General features: G+C 42.6%; 1 protein-coding gene across 1 annotated transcript in view; it reads right to left on the reverse strand.

Annotated features, from left to right (window-relative positions):
- Positions 1-12792, reverse strand: part of HTR1E (5-hydroxytryptamine receptor 1E) — a 92440-nt gene extending 79648 nt beyond the window's left edge. Inside the window, exon 1 of the mRNA XM_069726401.1 lies at positions 12661-12792. The gene's annotated coding sequence lies outside the window, so the exon portion shown is untranslated. The remainder of the gene's footprint in view (positions 1-12660) is intronic.
- Between the last annotated feature and the right edge of the window lie 484 nt (positions 12793-13276).

Consider the following 13276-nt stretch of genomic DNA (forward strand, 5'->3'; position numbering starts at 1 on the left):
CACTATTACAGGATTCTGCCGAAAATGTCCCTGGGGTGCATCCATAATGTAGATGCTGGCTGGTGTAGGACAGTAGTTATAAAGTCAGGTCAAAGCAACAAGACAGGAATAAGGACAAAGCCAGCAGGCAGGGATAGGGTCAGCAGGACACCTAAGGTCAAAACCAAGAGGACCAAACCAGAGACACAATCGTCAGGCAGGAGAAAGCTAAATCAATCCATGGTCACATTCAAGTAACAATCCAACACACAACAGATTACTAATCAAAAAGCTGGGTGGAGCATTACAAATAGAAGTCAGAAATATCTCAAGGGACAGAATGTCAGGTGAATATTTGAATAGGTCCCCATTCTCTGTCATTACCCACGGAAATCCACACTGCTATTATTCTGCTGAATGGCCATATCACTGGTAATTTAGAACGGCAGCGCCTGAAGATAGAGAAAAGCAGCAGTCACCTACTTTCTCTGCTTAAAGCATGTTTGATCCTAAGTTGTAAAAAATATGTATCATAAATGTTTTGATATTCTTTTTTTCCCACTTTTTTTTACTTCCTTAGCCTGGTTTGATTTTAAATTTTAACTGCTATTCAACATGCATATATGGCACATGTCAACCGCCATCAGTTATATCGCCACTGTTGATCCCAGAAAAGCTTATTTCAATCTCTGAAAGTGGCATTTAAAGCTCATGGTCTTAAGAGCGCCTGATTCTAGGTGAAAAGTGATCTCCCCACAATGTAATTACAGATGATAGTCTGCCGTGGCCTGCTGAAGATCCCCAAAGCTACCATGTTGGTACGCCTGTGAATCAAAGAAGACAGTAATTTTAGCTACAGTAAGTACTGCAAAACAGTTGGACAAGTTAGACTAGTGATAAAATGATTGCAAATTCAAGTTCCATAAGAGCTCTAAGAAAATATTTAACATAAAACTCTAAAAATTGGGATAACACCCACTTTAATCTGCAATTAAAAACAATGGCATTAAAAGAAAGAAAACATTCAGTATCACTGCATACGTAAAAGTCTGATTTACCAAAAAATAAAATTATTTACACTGTATGGTAAACAGTCTATGCACTTCTGAAAAAAATAATGTAATAAAATTGACCAAAACTTCATATGTATCCCAAAATGGTAATAACAAAAATGTCCCTTCACCAAGAATAAAACACACAAAAAAAAAGATTTGTCATATCTTCTCTCCAGCGAACGATGCTGGAGAGAAGAAATGAATAGCGGCTTCAGCACCACGCTGGGGGGACAGCGCTTACTGTAGCGCTGTCTCCTGCATGGCACACGGACTGCACACGGACAACATCCGTGTGCAGTACGTGTTTTATACTGACCCATTGACTTTAATGGGTCCGTGTGATCCGTGCACTCCCACGAACACTGACATGTCTCCGTGTTTTCCAAACGGACACACGGTCCGTGAAAACATGCTGACATGTGCAGAGACACATTGATTTTAATGTGTCTACGTGAGTCAGTGTCTCCGGTACGTGAGGAAACTGTCACCTCAAGTACCGGAGCCACTGACGTGTGAAACCGGCCTTACAGAGTATAAATTTTAAGGTGAAAATCATTGTGAAAACAAACTAACATTACCTGTCCGTGTCAGTGTGGATCCAGACGAGCATATGAAAAACTGTGATTTTCATTAATAAAACTAGGCAAATTTTTATCTATATTGTCATCCATGTGCCATTCATGTGTCTGTATTTTACATTCGTGTGATAATAGTGTATCATCTTTATTTCTACAACACTTTAAATTGTACATGATCACATACTGTTTCCTCTGTGAATAATGTCATTGTATCCTTTCATATGATATAGAGCCTTCTCCACTAACAGCATTTGTGGCAACTCCTGTTTCTCCGCTGACCACAGAAATAATTAATTTTGCCCCAGAGGATCTCTTAGCAACACATGCTGTGTTGTGTATAACTGATACCAGCAGCCTCCTCCTCTGATGACTTTAGCTTCCCGTGACCATTGTCTGGTTCCCAGGTTCCAACATAGAATCATCATCATCTTTATTGTCATCCCTAATTTGATTAACAAGTGTATCCATTTGTGAAACTGTCTCAGTGCTGCTTGCTTCCCCTGACTGGTTCCACCCTGATTTTTGCCCTGGATCAGAGTTCTACTACCACTGACAATGTCCCTACCAACAGCGCTTGCAACATAGCTTTGAATTACAATGATTTTTTTTTCAATCTCCTTTGGCACAGTGTTTTCCGTGAACAAAGTCTAATGGTTCATCCATTCCAAAAGAAGTTGTTCTAGTGTAGTATGTCCCTTTGCCACTAGGTGCTCTGGGTTAGAGGACTATGAGGCAGGACAGAAGCAAGTGTCATAACTGGATTGGAAATTAGGCTAAGTGTTAAGTGTTATGGCATTAACAGTGACATTAACTGTTATTGCAAAGGAGGAGGTGGGTTAAGCAGAACACTGACTCCAGTTGATGATGTCGCTGTCAGAGGCTACATCATCCTGCTGTGATTGAGATAAGTGATGGGACATATTCTACCTTATGCCCTCCACTTCTTTCCCACTATTATGCTTGCCGTAGGCAAAAAATACCAATGCGTTACCTACATTTGGTGCTACTATTACCTGGATGGTTGCTGCCAGCAGTGCCTGTGCTGTTGCTGCTACTAGCGAGTAGCACATTATTGGTTAAGATACTAAGTTTTTCTATATCATGCAATATCATGACAATTGCTCTTGCCACATTTGGGTTTAGCATATGTTTTACACAAAAGAATTATGTTTAATTTTTCTCTTAACTTTAACAAACTTAGCCTACGCCGAAAAATATGACATGAACAGAAATGCTAAGCAGGCTCAGGGTTCACGTTATGGACAAAATAATAATTCAACAAGAGCCTCCCTGTAATATCAGTGTGGTGTATATGTGGCTCCAATGAGACTGACATTCTGCAGAAAGTACGGTTGTTGGACTGCAGAGGACTGAGGTAAAGTTAATTACTTTGATGAAGCCCCTTAAGACAGTTTGGGACATCTGCATGAATTATTGCCTCAAGAAGAAAAGGTGAGCACTATCATGAGACCTGTTTAATAGCAACAGTAAAACATCCTGAAACTATTCATGTTTGGGGGCTTTTCATCGAAAGGTACTGGGCTCACTCACAATTCTACCTAACAACACTGCCATGAATAAAGAATTGTACCTAAATGTTCTCCAAAAACAACTTCTCCCAATGATCCTGGAGCAAATTGTTAGTGGCCATTGCTTTTGTCAGCGTGATGGAGCATCCTGTCACATTGCAAAAGAATCTTCACACATTGGAAAATGCTATTAACTTGCAAATGTATGGTAAATCTGCAGGTAATAGCATTTCAAATTTGCTCGGCCACCTTATTGAAAGTGCGGGTACTGGGAGAAAATGAAGCCGCCGTCTTTGAATCATGGTGTTGCATGGAGTGATTGCAGTCACATGTCAGCTCACTATACTTGTGAACACACCCTGGCAATTTGATTGACAGTCGGCTCTTCACAGAAGCACTGCAGAATAAGTTGTCAATCAAAGTGTCGAGATGTGCTTACAGCCTCTGCTCACAGTATAGTGAGTGGTGCTGTGAGTGATGACTGTAATTGGTCCGTTCATGCCCTCATGACTGAAATGTGACATCTACCTAGCAGAAGTAAGTTTTCATTTAACCCCTTTCCGACATCGGCGTAATAGTATGCCAATGTCGGACTCCCCATGTTCAGCTGATATATACAGCTGACATGTGCCCGCAACAGCCGCACGTGGAATCACGATCCACCCACGGCTGTTAAATAGTTAATTGCCGCTGTCAATCTCTGTCAGTGGCATGTAACTCACGCTTCCAGGAAGCGTGCCGGAAAACCCGTTCATCAGTAACCCCATCATGTGATCGCGAGTCACCAATGGGTTGGCATGACAACCAGAGGTCTCCAGTACACCTCTCTGGTTGTCATAGCCGGATTGCTATGAGCACCGCCTGCTGGTCGGTGTTCATAGCAACTGAGCATTTCTGCTACATACAGGCGATCTGATTATTGCCTGTATGCAGCAGAGCCGATCAAAGTAGTGCAGCTTCTAGTCTCGCATGGAGACTACTGAAGCATGCAAAAAGTAAATAAAAATAATTTTAAAAATATTAAAAAAATAAAAAAATAAAAGTTCAAATCAACCCCTTTCACCCCATTCAAAATAGAACAATAATAAAAAAATACACATATTTGGTATTGCCACGTTCAGAATCGCCCAATCAATATAAAAAAAATAATCTGAACGGCGTAATGAGAAAAAAAGTCAAACGCCAAAATTAAGTTTTTTTGGTCACCATAACATTGATTAAAATGCAATAACTGGCGATCACAAGATCATATCTGCACCAAAATGGTATAATTAAAAACGTCAGCTCAGCACACAAAAAATAATCCCTCACCCAACCCCAGATCACGAAAAATGGAAACGCTACAGGTATCGGAAAATGGCACAATTTATTTATTTTTAGTACATACGTGCTAGCCACCTTAGGGAGAGACCCAAGCTGGGCTAAATGTAGCGGGACGAAAGAGACCGAAAAGCCCTCTACTTAAAGGAAATACAAAGTGGATGATTTCCTGAAACGGAAAGTACTTGCAAGCAGCATAATACAAAGAATAGCAGGTTTACCCAGAATCCTTTGCAGTAGGCGGAGTTATGCAAATCATCTCTTTCCACCCCTGTCTAATCCACAGCGCTTGGAACCGCCAAGCGTGCAATGCTGCGGATTAGTTTCTAAATTTACACAGCCAACCAATTCCTACCTGTGGACACGTGTTTCGGGCTTTAGGCCCTCATCAGCCCAGGGCTGGAATTGGTTGGCTGTATGGAGTGGGGCTCGGTGAGCAAGCGATTGGGTCTCTCCCTAAGGTGGCTAGCATGTATGTATCGCTTGCTGTTATGTATGCTAATGACAGGTGTAATGAAGGCAATCCAGAAACACAGTGTGCTTAGCGATCAGAGCGCACACAGTGATCTGACAAATACCCAAAAATACAAGAACGAGCTCTGAGACGTGGAAACTCTGTAGACTGCACACCTGCTCCTATCCTAAACACAACTAAAAGCAGCTGTGGATTGCGCCTAACAACTACCTAGGCAACTCGGCACAGCCTAAGAAACTAGCTAGCCTGAAGATAGAAAAATAGGCCTGACTTGCCCCAGAGAAATTCCCCAAAGGAAAAGGCAGCCCCCCACATATAATGACTGTGAGTAAGATGAAAAGACAAAACGTAGGGATGAAATAGATTCAGCAAAGTGGGGCCCGATATTCTAGGACAGAGCGAGGACAGTAAAGCGAACTTTGCAGTCTACAAAAAACCCTAAAGCAAAACCACGCAAAGGGGGCAAAAAAAACCCACCGTGCCGAACTAACGGCACGGCGGTACACCCTTTGCGTCTCAGAGCTTCCAGCAAAACAAAAGACAAGCTGGACAGAAAAAAAGCAACAAAAAAGCAAAAAGCACTTAGCTATACAGAGCAGCAGGTCACAGGAACAATCAGGAGAAGCTCAGATCCAACACTGAAACATTGACAAGGAGCAAGGATAGCAGCATCAGGCAGAGTTAAGTAATGAAGCAGTTAACGAGCTCACCAGAACACCTGAGGGAGGAAGCTCAGAAGCTGCAGTACCACTTGTGACCACAGGAGTGAATTCAGCCACAGAATTCACAACAGTACCCCCCCCCTTGAGGAGGGGTCACCGAACCCTCACCAGAGCCCCCAGGCCGACCAGGATGAGCCGCATGAAAGGCACGAACAAGATCGGAAGCATGAACATCAGAGGCAAAAACCCAGGAATTATCTTCCTGAGCATAACCCTGCCATTTAACCAGATACTGGAGTTTCCGTCTAGAAACACGAGAATCCAAAATCTTCTCCACAATATACTCCAATTCCCCCTCCACCAAAACCGGGGCAGGAGGCTCAACAGATGGAACCATAGGTGCCACGTATCTCCGCAACAACGACCTATGGAATACATTATGTATGGAAAAGGAGTCTGGGAGGGTCAAACGAAAAGACACAGGATTGAGAACCTCAGAAATCCTATACGGACCAATAAAACGAGGTTTAAATTTAGGAGAGGAAACCTTCATAGGAATATGACGAGAAGATAACCAAACCAGATCCCCAACACGAAGTCGGGGACCCACACGGCGTCTGCGATTAGCGAAAAGTTGAGCTTTCTCCTGGGACAAGATCAAATTGTCCACTACCTGAGTCCAGATCTGCTGCAACCTATCCACCACAGAATCCACACCAGGACAGTCCGAAGACGCAACCTGTCCTGAAGAGAAACGAGGATGGAACCCAGAATTGCAAAAAAATGGAGAAACCAAGGTAGCCGAGCTGGCCCGATTATTAAGGGCGAACTCAGCCAACGGCAAAAAGGACACCCAATCATCCTGGTCTGCAGAAACAAAACATCTCAGATATGTTTCCAAGGTCTGATTGGTTCGTTCGGTCTGGCCATTAGTCTGAGGATGGAAAGCCGAGGAAAAGGATAGGTCAATGCCCATCCTACCACAAAAGGCTCGCCAAAACCTTGAAACAAACTGGGAACCTCTGTCAGAAACAATATTCTCAGGAATGCCATGCAACCGAACCACATGCTGAAAGAACAAAGGTACCAAATCAGAGGAGGAAGGCAATTTAGCCAAGGGCACCAGATGGACCATTTTAGAAAAGCGATCACAGACCACCCAAATGACTGACATCTTTTGAGAAACGGGAAGGTCAGAAATGAAATCCATCGAAATATGTGTCCAAGGCCTCTTTGGGACCGGCAAGGGCAAAAGCAACCCACTGGCACGAGAACAGCAGGGCTTAGCCCTAGCACAAATCCCACAGGACTGCACAAAAGTACGTACATCCCGTGACAGAGATGGCCACCAGAAGGATCTAGCCACTAACTCTCTGGTACCAAAGATTCCAGGATGACCAGCCAACACCGAACAATGAAGTTCAGAGATAAGTTTATTAGTCCACCTATCAGGGACGAACAGTTTCTCTGCTGGACAACGATCAGGTTTATTCGCCTGAAATTTTTGCAGCACCCGCCGCAAATCAGGGGAGATGGCAGACACAATGACTCCTTCCTTGAGGATACCCGCTGGCTCAGATAAACCCGGAGAGTCGGGCACAAAACTCCTAGACAGAGCATCCGCCTTCACATTTTTAGAGCCCGGAAGGTACGAAATCACAAAGTCGAAGCGGGCAAAAAATAACGACCAACGGGCCTGTCTAGGATTCAAGCGCTTGGCAGACTCGAGATAAGTCAAGTTCTTATGATCAGTCAATACCACCACGCGATGCTTAGCTCCTTCAAGCCAATGACGCCACTCCTCGAATGCCCACTTCATGGCCAGCAACTCTCGATTGCCCACATCATAATTACGCTCAGCGGGCGAAAACTTCCTGGAAAAGAAAGCACATGGTTTCATCACTGAGCAATCAGAACCTCTCTGTGACAAAACCGCCCCTGCTCCAATCTCAGAAGCATCAACCTCGACCTGGAACGGAAGAGAAACATCTGGCTGACACAACACAGGGGCAGAACAAAAACGACGCTTCAACTCCTGAAAAGCTTCCACAGCAGCAGAAGACCAATTAACCAAATCAGCACCCTTCTTGGTCAAATCGGTCAATGGTTTGGCAATGCTAGAAAAATTACAGATGAAGCGACGATAAAAATTAGCAAAGCCCAGGAACTTTTGCAGACTTTTCAGAGATGTCGGCTGAATCCAATCCTGGATGGCTTGGACCTTAACTGGATCCATCTCGATAGTAGAAGGGGTAAAGATGAACCCCAAAAATGAAACTTTCTGCACACCGAAGAGACACTTTGATCCCTTCACAAACAAAGAGTTAGCACGCAGGACCTGAAAAACCATTCTGACCTGCTTCACATGAGACTCCCAATCATCTGAGAAGATCAAAATGTCATCCAAGTAAACAATCAGGAATTTATCCAGATACTCACGGAAGATGTCATGCATAAAAGACTGAAACACAGATGGAGCATTGGCAAGTCCGAACGGCATCACTAGATACTCAAAATGACCCTCAGGCGTATTGAATGCAGTTTTCCATTCATCTCCTTGCCTGATTCTCACCAGATTATACGCACCACGAAGATCTATCTTAGTGAACCAACTAGCCCCCTTAATCCGAGCAAACAAGTCAGATAACAATGGCAAGGGATACTGAAATTTAACAGTGATCTTATTAAGAAGGCGGTAATCAATACACGGTCTCAGCGAACCATCCTTCTTGGCTACAAAGAAGAACCCTGCTCCCAGTGGTGATGACGATGGGCGAATATGTCCCTTCTCCAGGGATTCCTTCACATAACTGCGCATAGCGGCGTGTTCGGGCATGGATAAATTAAATAATCGACCTTTAGGGAATTTACTACCAGGAATCAAATTGATAGCACAATCACAATCCCTATGCGGAGGTAGAGCATCGGACTTGGGCTCTTCAAATACATCCTGATAATCAGACAAGAACTCTGGGACCTCAGAAGGGGTGGATGACGAAATTGACAAAAATGGAACATCACCATGTACCCCCTGACAACCCCAGCTGGATACCGACATGGAATTCCAATCCAATACTGGATTATGGGTTTGTAGCCATGGCAACCCCAACACGACCACATCATGCAGATTATGCAACACCAGAAAGCGAATAACTTCCTGATGTGCAGGAGCCATGCACATGGTCAGCTGGGCCCAGTATTGAGGTTTATTCTTGGCCAAAGGTGTAGCATCAATTCCTCTCAATGGAATAGGACACCGCAAAGGCTCCAAGAAAAACCCACAACGTTTAGCATAATCCAAATCCATCAGATTCAGGGCAGCGCCCGAATCCACAAACGCCATGACAGAAAACGACGACAAAGAGCATATAAAGGTAACGGACAGAAGGAATTTGGACTGTACAGTACCAATGACGGCAGACCTAGTGGACCGCTTAGTGCGCTTAGGACAATCAGAAATAGCATGAGTGGAATCACCACAGTAGAAACACAGACCATTCAGACGTCTGTATTCCTGCCGTTCAACTCTAGTCATAGTCCTATCGCACTGCATAGGCTCAGGTTTAACCTCAGGCAGTACCGCCAAATGGTGCACAGATTTACGCTCGCGCAAGCGTCGACCGATCTGAATGGCCTAAGACAAAGACTCATTCAAACCAGCAGGCATAGGAAATCCCACCATGACATCCTTAAGAGCCTCAGAGAGACCGTTTCTGAACAAAGCTGCCAGCGCAGATTCATTCCACTGATTGAGTACTGACCATTTCCTAAATTTCTGACAATATACTTCTATATCATCCTGACCCTGGCACAAAGCCAGCAAATTTTTCTCAGCCTGATCCACTGAATTAGGCTCATCGTACAGCAATCCGAGCGCCAGGAAAAATGCATCGACACTACTCAATGCAGGGTCTCCTGGCGCAAGAGAAAATGCCCAGTCTTGAGGGTCGCCGCGCAAAAAAGAAATAATAATCAAAACCTGTTGAATAGGATTACCAGAAGAATGAGGTTTCAAGGCCAGAAATAGCTTACAATTATTTTTGAAACTTAGAAACTTAGTTCTATCTCCAAAAAACAAATCAGGAATAGGAATTCTTGGTTCTAACATAGATTTCTGATCAATAGTATCTTGAATTTTTTGTACATTTATAACGAGATTATCCATTGAAGAGCACAGACCCTGAATATCCATGTCCACACCTGTGTCCAGAATCACCCAAATGTCTAGGGGAAAAAAAAAAAGTGAACACAGAGCAGAAAAAAAAAAAAAAAAAAATGATGTCAGAACTTTTTCTTTCCCTCTATTGAGAATCATTAGTTGGGCTCCTTGTACTGTTATGTATGCTAATGACAGGTGTTATGAAGGCAATCCAGAAACACAGTGTGCTTAGCGATCAGAGCGCACACAGTGATCTGACAAATACCCAAAAATACAAGAACGAGCTCTGAGACGTGGAAACTCTGTAGACTGCACACCTGATCCTATCCTAAACACAACTAAAAGCGGCTGTGGATTGCGCCTAATAACTACCTAGGCAACTCGGCACAGCCTAAGAAACTAGCTAGCCTGAAGATAGAAAAATAGGCCTGACTTGCCCCAGAGAAATTCCCCAAAGGAAAAGGCAGCCCCCCACATATAATGACTGTGAGTAAGATGAAAAGACAAAACGTAGGGATGAAATAGATTCAGCAAAGTGGGGCCCGATATTCTAGGACAGAGCGAGGACAGTAAAGCGAACTTTGCAGTCTACAAAAAACCCTAAAGCAAAACCACGCAAAGGGGGCAAAAAAAAACCACCGTGCCGAACTAACGGCACGGCGGTACACCCTTTGCGTCTCAGAGCTTCCAGCAAAACAAAAGACAAGCTGGACAGAAAAAAAGCAACAAAAAAGCAAAAAGCACTTAGCTATACAGAGCAGCAGGTCACAGGAACAATCAGGAGAAGCTCAGATCCAACACTGAAACATTGACAAGGAGCAAGGATAGCAGCATCAGGCGGAGTTAAGTAATGAAGCAGTTAACGAGCTCACCAGAACACCTGAGGGAGGAAGCTCAGAAGCTGCAGTACCACTTGTGACCACAGGAGTGAATTCAGCCACAGAATTCACAACAGCTTGCTCACCGAGCCCCACTCCATACAGCCAACCAATACCAGCCCTGTGCTGATGAGGGCCTAAAGCCCGAAACACGTGTCCACAGGTAGGAATTGGTTGGCTGTGTAAATTTAGAAACTAATCCGCAGCATTGCATGCTTGGCGGTTCCAAGCGCTGTGGATTAGACAGGGGTGGAAAGAGATGATTTGCATAGCTCCGCCTACTGCAAAGGATTCTGGGTAAACCTGCTATTCTTTGTATTATGCTGCTTGCAAGTACTTTCCGTTTCAGGAAAGCATCCACTATTTATTTTTAGTATAATTTGGATTTTCTTTCACCACTTAAATAAAAAAGTACATAGACATGTTTGGTGTCTATGAACTCGAAATAACCTGGAGAATCATAAGGACAGGTCAGTTTTCGCATTTAATGAACATGGTAAAGAAAAACCTCAAAAACAACTGTGGGATTGCAGTTTTTTTGCAATTTCACCGCACTTGGAATTTTTTTTCAATTTTCCAGTACATGATATGTTGTTCAAAAGTAAAACTCGCCCCGCAAAAAACAAGCCCTCGCGTGGCCATTTTAATTAAGAAATATAAAAGTTATGGCTCTGGGAAGAAGGGGAGCAAAAAATGAAAATGCAAAAGCAAAAATATCTCTGGTCGTTAAGGGGATAAAGCCACTGGGCATCACTACAATGCTATTTAAATGCAGATTAACAATACACCTGAAGGTAATGTTTTCAGAGGCGACAGGTTCCCTTTAACTATGCAGCTCGATGAGCAAAACATTGAAATTTTAGGTTAATGGCCAGGAAACTCCCCAGTTATTAATCCCATTGAGAACCTGTGTTCAATACTCAGGAAGCGACTGGACAAGCAAAAACACAGAAATTGTGATAAACTCCAGGCATTCATTCGACAAGAATGGGCGTTCATCAGTAAGGATTTGGCCCACAATCTGATCCAGCTGCCAGGTCGAATTGCAGAAGTCTTGAAAAATAAGGGTCAATACTATAATTATTAACTCTTGACATAATCTTGATGCAATTGTCAATACAAGTTTAAAAACTTATGAAATGCTTATAATTGTGCTTCAGTTACAATATAAACATCTGAGTAAAAGATCTGAAAACAATGAAGCAGGAAATTTTGTGAAAACTTATATTTACCAGTCTCCAAACTTTCTTTGTGGATGGAGAATTCAGCGATTGCCACATTCAGTAGTTAAACGAATGCAGCTTTGTTAAGGCACCATTTTGATGTTTGTCTTTTTTCAACGCTGGAGTGGTGCTTCTAATGTAAGGTCTCTGCCCCTACTCTTATACTCACCCTCTGACATCTTCACCTTTTCTCGGTATCGCTCTGGACCCATGGCACCATCATGTGACCCCAACTTCTGATTGGCTAGAAGTCAGAAGCTACATTGCAAGCTCTCAACGTAAGTCTGTTAGAGTCAGAAGTAGGCTCTTGTATTGAAGTGTGACCTCTGGTTCGCTCCATGACACACTGGAGTGATCCAGCAGATCACAAACTACCGGAAACCGATGGGAGCAGTGGTGATAAAAGGTGAGAAGATGCCGGGAGTGTAAGAGTAGGGTCAAGGACATTACATTAGAAGCACCACTCCAATGATGAAATAAAAAAATCCTTGAGTGGTACTTTAAAGTAGGAATAGGTATATTTTTCAGCTTCTAAATGAAATGTTTCCATGGAGTGACTTTGAGCAGAAAGTTTGGAAATGGTGACAAATTTAAAAAAAATACTCAATTTGCATAAATTAGATATTTGAGCCCTAGTGATTTCATTACCAACTTCAACATGTAGGTTGTTTGATGACTGAAGGTATCTAAAGAGAGAGTTTAGAGAAATGTGTTGTGTAATGGATTGAAGTATTAATACCGAAATAATGATTTTTTTTAAGCTCAAATAGTTACACTCGGTGATTTGTTTCACAATATTTACCTTTAAAGAAGCTAAATGGAGTCTGTCCACTGTTGTGACTGCCGTATTTCATGAGCGCACATTTTCCTGTCTTATTTTGTGATGTATTGGACAAATTCCCTCTCAGATCCATTCTTCATAGAATGACAGAACTTAACCTGGAAAAGAGCAAAACAGTCTGATTACCATTTAAAGAATATAGGTTAAATAAAAGCTTAATTAGGAATCTGTAAACCGATTTCTTAGACTGTGTTCACCTATGGCAGTTACATTGTGTAACACAGTGGTCTTACTGGATTGACCGAAACAGCCATTATGTAGCACCAGCTCAATACATAACATTTGAAAACATGGCTGGATGATTTCTGCGCATACCACTGTTCTATATGTCAGTGATCTTTCAAGTACTTAATTATATTTTCGAGATTCATCAGTGTTTTGCTTTTTGCTATAAATCAAGTTTATTAAGTGGAATTGCATTTGAATATACAATGTAAATCAAAGTATTAAGAAGCAATCATAAACACAAGCAAAAGTGTAGAGGTACTATGATATTCTGGAAAAATCTGTATAATACCATTGTCTTTTATCTCTCGAACAATATTAGGATATACTTATAATTAACTTCTCAAAAGAG

This window comes from Ranitomeya imitator, chromosome 5, assembly GCF_032444005.1.
Source record: "Ranitomeya imitator isolate aRanImi1 chromosome 5, aRanImi1.pri, whole genome shotgun sequence".
Taxonomy (NCBI): Eukaryota; Metazoa; Chordata; class Amphibia; order Anura; family Dendrobatidae; genus Ranitomeya; species Ranitomeya imitator.